Source organism: Bubalus kerabau, chromosome 13, assembly GCF_029407905.1.
Source record: "Bubalus kerabau isolate K-KA32 ecotype Philippines breed swamp buffalo chromosome 13, PCC_UOA_SB_1v2, whole genome shotgun sequence".
NCBI lineage: Eukaryota > Metazoa > Chordata > Mammalia > Artiodactyla > Bovidae > Bubalus > Bubalus kerabau.
Window position 1 is genome coordinate 27,828,346 of NC_073636.1, and position 10,543 is coordinate 27,838,888.

At 40.2% G+C, this 10,543-nt stretch overlaps 1 non-coding gene across 1 annotated transcript; it reads right to left on the reverse strand.

Annotated features, from left to right (window-relative positions):
* Positions 1-10,258: 10,258 nt before the first annotated feature.
* Positions 10,259-10,331, reverse strand: TRNAW-CCA (transfer RNA tryptophan (anticodon CCA)). The gene has a single exon. It is a non-coding gene; the product is annotated as a tRNA-Trp (tRNA).
* Positions 10,332-10,543: the final 212 nt, after the last annotated feature.

Genomic DNA, 10,543 nt, shown 5'->3' on the forward strand with positions numbered 1-10,543 from the left:
GAGCTCAACTGGAATTCCATTACCTCCACTTGTTTTGTTCATAGTGATGCTTTCTAAGGCCCACTTGACTTCACATCCAGGCTCTCTGGCTCTAGGTGAGTGATCACACCATTGTGATTATCTGGGTCATGAAGATTTTTTTTGTATAGTTCTTCTGTGTATTGTTGCCATCTCTTCTTAATATCTTCTGCTTCTGTTAGGGCCATACCATTTCTGCCCTTTATCGAGCCCATCTTTGCATGAAATGTTCCCTTGGTATCTCTAATTTTCTTCACGAGATCTCTAGTCTTTCCCATTCTATTGTTTTCCTCTTTCTTTGCATTGATCACTGAGGAAGGCTTTCTTATCTCTCCTTGCTATTCTTTGGAACTCTGCATTCAAGTGGGTATATCTTGCCTTTTCTACTTTGCCTTTTGCTTCACTTCTCCTCTCAGTTATCTGTAAGGCCTCCTCAGATAACCATTTTGCCTTTTTGCATTTTTTCTTCTGGGAGATGGTTTTGATCACTGCCTCCTGTACAGTGTCATGAACCTCCATCCACAGTTCTTCAGGCACTCTATCTATCAGATCTATTCCCTTGAATCTATTTGTCACTTCCACTGTATAATCATAAGGGATTTGGTTTAGGTCATACCTGAATGGTCTAGTGGTTTTCCCTACTTTCTTCCATTTAAGTCTGAATTTTGCAACAAGGAGTTCATGATCTGAGCCATAGTCAGCTCCCAGTCTTGTTTTTGCTGATTGTACAGAATTTCTCCATCTTCAGCTGCAAAGAATATAATCAGTGTGGTTTAAGTATTGACCATCTGGTGATGTCCATGTGTAGAGTCATTTCTTGTGTTGTCAGAAGAGCGCGTTTACTATTACTAGTGTGTTCTCTTGGCAAAACTCTGTTAGCCTTTGACCTGGTTCATTTTGTACTCCAAGGCCAAACTTGTCTGTTACTCCAGGTTTCTCTTGACTTCCTACTTTTGCATTGCAGTCCCCTATGATGAAAAGGACACCTTTCTTTGCTGTTAGTACTAGAAGATCTTGTACATCCTCATAGAACCATTCAACTTCAGCTTCTTTGGCATTGTGGTTGGGGCATAGACTGGGATTACTGTGATATTGAACGGTTTGCCTTGGAAACGAACAGAAATCATTCTGTCATTTTTGAGATTGCACCCAAGTACTGCATTTTGGGCTCTTTTGTTGACTATGAGGGCTACTCCATTTGTTCTCAGGGATTCTTGCCCACAGGAGTAGATATAATGGTCAGATATTAAATTCACCCATTCTGGTCCATTTTAGTTCAGATTCCCAAAATGTCAATGTTCACTCTTGCCATCTCCTGTTTGACCACCTCCAATTTACCTTGATTCATGGACCTAACATTCCAGGTTCTGATGCACTATTGTTCTATACAGTGTTGGATTTGACTTCCATCACTAGTCACATCCTCAACTGGGCATAGTTTTTGCTTTGGCTCAGCCTCTTCATTCTTTCTGGAGCTATTTCTCCACTCTTCTCCAGTAGCATATTGCACACCTATAGATCTGGGTATTCAATTTTCAGTGTCATATCTTTTTGCTTTTTCATACTGTTCATGGGGTTCAAGGCAAGAATACTGAAGTGGTTAAAAATAAAATTGAGGGTTGCTATTAGTAAAGAATTTTATTCTTTGGCCATAATATTAGAGAAGAAGACAAATCATGGATAATATCACACTGCATTAATTGCAAAGCAATGTAGTCAACAGAAATTACCTTTTCTAGGTACATATAGTCTACTCTTCAGCATGCCATCACTTTTAAAACTTTGCCTTAAGTGCAATTAGGGGATGTAGGTATAATCAACAAGTAGAAATTCTGGAAATCCTGGAATTCTTGTTGGCAAGGCAACACTAATTTCATTACTAATGAAATTAGTCTTCTCAAATTCAAATCACAGATAACAGCTTTCCTTTCTACTAAAGACATGGGAATTATTATCAATTTCAAAGCTGAATTTTATTGATAAATTTATGGACTATTTCCCAGTAAAGATCAATTTCTTTGAATGGGGAATTAAGTTATTTATAGATATTAATTCATTTCAGTTCAGAGTACTAATTTTCTTATTATTTTATTAAAATGCTTGTTCTTAAACTATGTTGTTAATTTAATTTCTTGGAATCAAAGTTAAATAATAAAAGAGAAGCTATTATATCTTTTTATGAACAGAAAAGATTTGGACTATTGTATTTTTATATTATTCAATAAAGAGCAAATTCCTAGTTTTTACTGCATAGCAATCAACTGCTTAAATAAAGGTAGTTTTCTACTTTTAAAAAAATAGATGGAAAGGATTCATTTGATCATTTTAATTCAACCTGTTTATTTTTAAAATTGCTGATATTTATCAAATCTCCATTGATATTACAGCTAAGTACTTCACATGGTTTTACTTTGAAATTACCTTTGAGGGTAGATACTCATTTTATCCTCATGTAACAAATGGGAAATTTATCATCTGGACTATGTATACTAACCTGGTAGAGAATGGAACTATGATTAAGATTTGGGTGGTTTGACTCCAGGGTCTTCCCCCTTAAACACTGAGACCTATACAACCTATACACAAATGTCCTGCCCTGGGATCATCACCATGACTGAATGATTCAGGTATTGTTGGAAAAGTATCAGCTTTTCAGAAATTTGTATCTCATTCATGAAAGTAGCTTGTCTTGGGGTCAATACTGAACTAAAATACACAAATTAGCTTGCATGACATATTACAAATTTTCTCTGAATTGGATCCCTTAAATGACAAATGTGTTGTGCTTAGTCGCTCAGTCATGTCTGACTCTTTGCAGCCCCGTGGACTGTAGCCCACCAGGCTCCTCTGTCCATGGGGATTCTCCAGGCAAGAATACTGGAATGGGTTGCCATGCCCTCCTCCAGGGGATCTTCCCAACCCAGGGATTGAACCCAGGGTCAGAGGGAGAAGCATGCACAGCAGTATGGGACTGTATATCGTAACCATCAAAGGGCTGTTGGCTTGGTGGGGCAACATAGAAAGGGAGAGAGAGTGTGGAAGAACAGACCAGAGAGGCAGAGACATCAAGTTACAAACAGACTTATTTTTCTAAGGACAAGAACTTTAGACTTTGGCCTTTTGCAAAGGGAAGTTGTTAGAAGATTTTTAAATAAAGCAATAGGCTGACCCGATTTTCTTTTTAGAACACAAATCATGGCAGGAATGAGTCAAGACTGGAGGGAGAAAAAACAGGTAACAGACTATTGCAAAAAGCTGGGTTATTGAGGACAAGGGGCTGTAAGATGGCAGCACTGTGGGTAGGAGGGCAATAATGGAGCTGTTCACAGACTGGGTGTGGACTGTGATGGATCAGCAAGTCAGTCATGATGTCATAACAACCACTATGCTTCTGCACTTGTCCCTCTGACTTGGTAAGGTAAGTAACACTAGAGCGTGACTATGTTCTTGGAAAAGAGGACTTGAAGTGTTCACGTAGTTAATAAATGTTTACTATGTGTGCCCTCATTTCTGTTGAAGATACAAAAGATGATGAGACATGGTTCAGGTCTCGTATCATATTGCTGTGCTTAGTCACTCAGTTGTGTCCAACTGTCTGTGACCCCACGGACTGTAGCCTGCCAGACTCCTCTGTCCATGGGGATTCTCCAGGCAAGCATACTGGAGTGGGTTGCCATGCCCTCCTCCAGGGGATCTTCCCAACCCAAGGATCGAACCCAGATCTCCCACATTGCATGCAGTTTCTTTACCATCTGAGCCACCAGGAAAGCCCATAAAGTGAAAATCACTCAGTCGTGTCCGACCCTATGAATTGTAGCCTGCCAGCCTCCTCTGTCCATGCAATTCTCCAGGCAAGGGTACTGGAGTGGTTAGCCATTCCCTTTTCCAGGAGATCTTCCTTGGGGTCACAAATAGTGTCCAGCTTTTTACAACCCCATGAACTGTATAGTACATGGAATTCTCTAGACTAGAATACTGGAGTGGGTAGCCGTTCCCTTCTCCAAGGGATCTTCCCAACCCAGGGATTGAACCCAGGTCTCCTGCATTGTGGACAGATTCTTTACCAGCTGAGCCACCAGGAAAGCCCCATATTATTCATTATGTTTTGGATATATTTGTGGACGCCTCAGTACAGTAGATATATGGTATCAACTGCCATGGAAGTAGATAAAAGCACTCATGAGAAACATGGTGAGTGAGAAGGGACAAGGACAAGAAGAAAGAATGTGGAACTATAATGTTCAGTGCCGCGTAGGAAAACAAGGCAGCAGGGTTGAAGGTCAGCCACTGTGGGAGAGTGCAATCAGGAGCAACAGGTTCCTAAAACTAAGAGGGTTCCTGCAAAGTGCAAAGGAGCCAAGTGCAGTGGGGTTCAGGATGGATGGTAGTCTGCAGAATTAGTGAGAGTGGCCTCACGGAATGTGCGGAGTGAGGCCATATCACGAAGGACACACAAGGAACAAGAAGTGAAGGACACAGTGTCAACCATTCAGTTGAACTGCTCTCTGACTCTCCTGGGACTTTACATAGAATATTCTGGAAGGGGTGTCATTGCTTTCTTTTTTCTAAGAAACAAACATTCAGAACAAAAACCCCCACACAAATATCCAACCCAAATGAACTCTGAGACTAATATCTAAGGAAAAATAAAATAAAACCTTCTGCCAATATTGTGTAGCCTAGCCCTAAAGTTATTGTATTATAAGACTATTTTAATAATGATTTTTGAAGGAAGAGATGCACATGATGAGGAGACTACTACAAGCTACAACAAGATGAATTTTTAAAAACAAATTTAGATCCAATATAAATATAAAACACCATTATGGACCAGATTTCTGATTCTTTAATATATAATGATGTGTCAAGTTAAATTACTATATAAATATTCTTTCTTTTAGTGCTATAAGTACTCTCATTTGATCAAAAAGGTCATTAAATAGTATGATGGCTATTTAGGGACACATGGAAGAGTCGTCAAGTCATTAGGATTTCCTAGTAATTTTAGTTTAAACAGACATCTGTGGTATTGTAGCGTATGCCACAGAAATACGTTTACAAATGACCTGGGCTCCTGCCAGTCTGGGGCTAAGTGGATTATTAACTGGGTGAATTCCCAGACAACTGCTCTTTCTTGTGGGAAATGCAATGAATAGCATCCTTATTTTGTTCATTCACAGATATCAGTCTAATTTCTCTCCATCCATGCTGATTTTAGCCCACTGACAAGAAATGAGAGCAAAACTCCTTAATGGAACTGTGCAGTGGAATGCTTACCACATAGCAATATTTTGGGGGGACACTGTAGCAAAGTATAATGTGTCTTCAAGAAGGAGTCAAAAAATAGGTTTGAGAACAACAAAGTCTTCCTTCTTTTTTTCTTTCTTTCTTCCTTGAAAATCCAGCCCCAAACTCTGGAGTGAGAAGAAGACTGGGGAAAATGTGGGAGTGCTGGGGTCAGGATGCCAAGAGGACAGTGACCAGGCAGCCCAGAGAGAGCCTGGCTGGGCTGGGGCTGGGGTGGGGCAGCCCAGCAAAGGAGGGCAGAGGGCAGGGAAGGAGCACACTGGAAAGCAGAGTCTACGTGAGTGCTGACCCACCAGGTACAGCCGTGCATTACAAACAGGAGCTGAGCAAGCAGTAAACATACCAAAGATATGGGAGACATGCTTCTTGCTGCAGAGGAAGGGAGTTACACACATGAAAAAGGGAGAAACTAAAATGGACAGTTCAGCTTTGAACTGGAGTCACCAGTATCAGTGTGAATGCACCATTTTTTCAGTATATAACTATAGACATAAAAACATGTAAAAACAGCTGATCGTGGGTATATATATACAATTCCAGTTCTCAAGATTTTCTTTCTTGAATATCATTCTCCATTAAAAAGAACCAGGGCTCCATAGCGAAATGGATGATTCTAGGGCTGAGGCGAGGAAAATACAACAAGGTGTGTCAGTTTTATAGCAATTAGGTTAGAACTTCCATTATTTCAGAAAATGAGATTCGCTTTGGTCATAGGATGGCTCTGCCTACCTCACAAGATAGCCGTGTTACGAGGGGTTATGCATTGAATATACTTTTTAAATTATTTAAAGCCATATAATTATAAATGAAGGTTAGCATCAATATCTGTACTACTCATAAAACTTAAAACGTTCCCTGAATAGCTGCACAATATCAGGAGGGTGAGACCAGTGGCCTTGCTCCCCAGCGCCTGTGTTCTGACAATGGCCCCAGGGGATGTTAGGTGAGAATATGTGGCAGTTGCTTTCCGTGCCATTAAACTCAGAAGCCTAAGAATGTTCACAGCATACTCCACTCATACTTATTGACTCTCAAATAAATAAAGCAAGCCATATTCTATTTTTCAAATACACGAGCAATTTAAATCAAGAGTAAACTTTTCGCATCAGTTTAGTTTACAATTTTAATGTTCTGTTGTGATGATTCATTTCTCTTCCTCCTCGATTTAAACGTAAAAAAAAAAAAAGAACATATATGATTTCAAAGGTTTTAGGTATATGACTGATCCACTCACTTTAGTTCACCAACACAATAAGGCACAGAATTGTATTGTATGGATCATTGACATGGCCGATGATACTGCCTCCTGTGGAGCTATTGTGACCCATCTTGTCGATGGTAGCTTCCTCATTTTAAAAGCAATGCCCTCTATGTGGTCGCTGATCCAAAATGTGTCTCAAAGAACAATAGAGAACCATGGATTGATTCTGACTTTTTTATTCCATTGTGATCATCAGAAATGTCTAAAAGTCAACTCATCCTATTAGAATTTCATAGCCTATAATAGATATACATTTTGAAGCAGCTCTGTTTAAACTCATTTTATTCAGTTCTTCCTTAAATGCACATGACAAAACTAAATACAGAATAGCTGTTATTTAATACATAAGTATTTAATGTGATACTCAGTTCTCCAGGTTAAAAGATTAACAACCACAGCAAGAAAAACAAGCCAGTGTTTCTCAATTTATGTTATCAAATATTAAATCATCTACATTAGTTGGCATGCTAATAATTTTCACTCAGTTTGGAAACTTTGCTTCAGTGGTTCACCAAAGCAGCAGCAGAGACCTGTTAAAGTTCAAATTCTTGGGCCCCATGCCAAGATGCTGGGGTTTCCCAGGTGGTGCTTGTGGTAAAGAATCTGCCTGCTAAAGCAAGAGACTTGAGTTCGATCTCTGGGTTGGGAAGATCTCCTGGAGTGGGAAATGGCAACCTGCTCCAGTATTCTTGCCTGGAAAATCCCATGGACTGAGTAGCCTCAGCTACTCAGTCCACGGGGTTTCAAAGAGAAACGACTGAAGTGACTAAACACATCCTAAGACGTACTTAAATCAGAAACCCATCAAACTATGTTTTCATAAGGTGCCTAGTACTTCTGCTGAGTCCCCACTTGCTCCACATGGAGATCAAGTTTAGACTGGTATGCACTAGCAGGACTTGCTAAAATAGTTTTATCTTTAGTGAAAACATATGGTTGCAAGCACTCTACAATTGTTCTGATGCCAATCTTTAGAAATCAGACATAAAATGCATTGCTTAACTAATTATCAAATTAAAAAAAGAAACTCTTCTCTAGCTTTCTTCTTCCCTACAGCAAATGGGATAGTTAGCTTCAGCTCACCTCCCTCATTCCACAATGATTATCCAATATCATTCAGCCTGGTTCTACCTGGATATAGTTTGTTGATTGGCGGTATTTGGACTGTTAGTGGAAACATCATACTATAAGAATTGTGCAAATTTATGTAATAAGGTATTTTTTCTCTGGGTATCTCCAGCCTGCAACTGTATCCACCTTGCTCATTTCCTGCTATTGTCGTTGTTTAGTCACTAAGTTGCACCTACATCTTTTGTGTCCCTATGGGCTATTGCCTATGAGGCTTCTCTGTCCATGGGATTTCGCAGGCAAGAATAGTGGAATGTGTTGCCATTTCCTTCCCCAGGGGATCTTCCCGATCCAGGAATCCAACCTGAGTCTCTTGCTTTGGCAGGCGGATTCTTTACTACTGACCCGCCAGGGAAGCCTACTCACTTCCTGTATGCTTCTAATTTTCTAGGCTCTCCAATTATGAAATTATGTTAAGCTCTATTTTTTCCTCTACAATTGTATGTTTTGGAAGCTTTTATTTCCATTAACTCAAAATGGTAAGTCACATTCCCTCTGCATTCTAGAAAGAGACACGCTCATCCAAATTAGTGTTAATTACTGATGTATTTCTACACATTCAATCAGTTCAGTTGTTCATTCATGTCCAACTCTTTGCGACCCCATGGACTACAGCATGCCAGGCTTCCTTCTCTGTCCATCATCAACCCCAAGACATTGCTTAAACTCATGCCCATTGAATCAGTGATGCCCTGCAACCATCAACAGACATCCTCTGTTGTCCCCTTCTCCTTCTGCCTTCAATCTTTCCCAGCATCAGGGTCTTTTCTAATGAGTCAGTTCTTCACATCATTTCAGTTCAGTTCAGTTCAGTAGATCAGTCTTGTCTGACTCTTTGCAATCCCATGGACTACAGCACACCAGGCTTCCCTGTCCATCACCAACTCCCGGAGTACCCAAACTTATGAGTACCCAAACTCATGTCCATTGAGTCAGTGATGCCATCCAACCATCTCATCCTCTGTCATCCCCTTCTCCTGTCAGGGTCTTTTCCAATGAGTCAGCTCTTCACATCAGGTGGCCAAAGTACTGGAGTTTCAGCTTCAACAACAGTCCTTCCAATGAACACTCAGGACTGATCTCCTTTAGGATGGACTGGTTGGATCTCCTTGCAGTCCAAGGGACTCTCAAGAGTCTTCTCCAATACCACAGTTCAAAAGCATCAACTCTTTGGTGCCCAGCCTTCTTTATGGTCCAACTCTCACATCCATACATGACTACTGGAAAAACCAAAGCTTTGACTAGATGGACCTTTGTCAGCAAAGTAATCTCTCTGCTTTTTAATATGCTGTCTAGATTGGTCATAGCAAGTGTCTTTTAATTTCACGGCTGCAGTCATCATCTGCAGTGGTTTTGGAGCCCAAGAAAATAAAGTTTGTCATTGTTTCCATTGTTTCCCCATCCATTCGCCATGAAGTGATGGGACCAGATGCCATGATCTCAGTTTTTTGAATGTTGAGTTTTAAGCCAACTTTCTCACTGTCCTATTTCACTTTCATCAAGAGGCTCTTTAGTTCCTCTTTGCTTTCTTCCACAAAGGTGGTGTCATTTGCATTCCTGAGGTTATTGTTATTTCTCCTGGCAATTTTGATTCCAGCTTGTTCTTCATCCAGCCCAACATTTCGTATGGTGAACTCTGCATAGAAGATAAATAAGCAGGGTGACAATATACAGCCTTGACATATTCCTTTTCCAATTTGGAGTCAGTCCGTTGTTCCATGTCCAATTCTAACTGTTGCTTCTTAACCTGCATACAGATTCCTCAGGAGGCCAGTAAGGTGGTCTGATATCCCCATCTCTTTAAGCAATAGCATCTATGTTTGGTCACTTGCCATTACTTTAAATCAATACAGTATGAGAATCACAAGTATCATAAAGACCTCGGAGTGAGATTGCCTCAGCTGTTAACCTCCTGTCATAACACAACACAGAAGTGACTTAACTCTCATTTAGTAAGTATATATTCCAGGTTTTTATTCTAGAATAGACAGTAAAATTTAGTAGTCATATGAGGGAAAGAAAATGGCACTCTCCTTGTGATTGGACAATGGTGGTAATAGATATATTCCTAATCTAAAATAATATTCTGGAGTATGGAAAGGTTTATGTCAGCCACACTAAGCAGAATCAGACAGCTAACTTTAAAAGGAGCCTTTAGAATGGAATAGAAAAACAGTTCTTGAATCATCCCATCTCTCAAAATACCATCACAATAATTGCCAGAATTACAGCTTGTGGTTACATGCACATTCTATGAGATTCGGCTCACATGCAACATGGTTCTCCTGATAAAAACACCACATCAAATATGTTTCATCAAAGATGTCAGTCCTAGTATAAGTCTATTTTTCAGCTAATGGGCAGGAAATTAATTAATAAAAGTATAAAACTTGTAAGGAAGTATTCTTAAAAGTGAAAGTGAAGTCTCTCAGTCGTGTGCGACTCTTTGAGACCCCATGGACTGTAGCCTACCAGGCTTCTCTGTCCATGGGATTCTGCAGGCAAGAATACTGGAGTGGGTTACCGTTTCCTTCTCCAGGGGATCTTCCTGACCCAGGGATCGAACCTGGGTCTCCTGCACTGGAGGCAGACGCTTTAACCTCTGAGCCACCAGGGAAGCCCCTCTTATATTCTTAAGTGTCATTAAAAAAAAAAAAGATTTGGTGGTCCAATGGTCAAGACTCTGCCTTGCAATGCAGGGGAAGTGGGAGCCCACATGCTCTGGAACCTGTGTGACACAACTAGAGAGTGTGTGAGTCACAGTGAAGACCCCGTGTGCCACAGCTAAGACTCAATATAGCCAAACTAATTAATTATTTTAAAGATCTG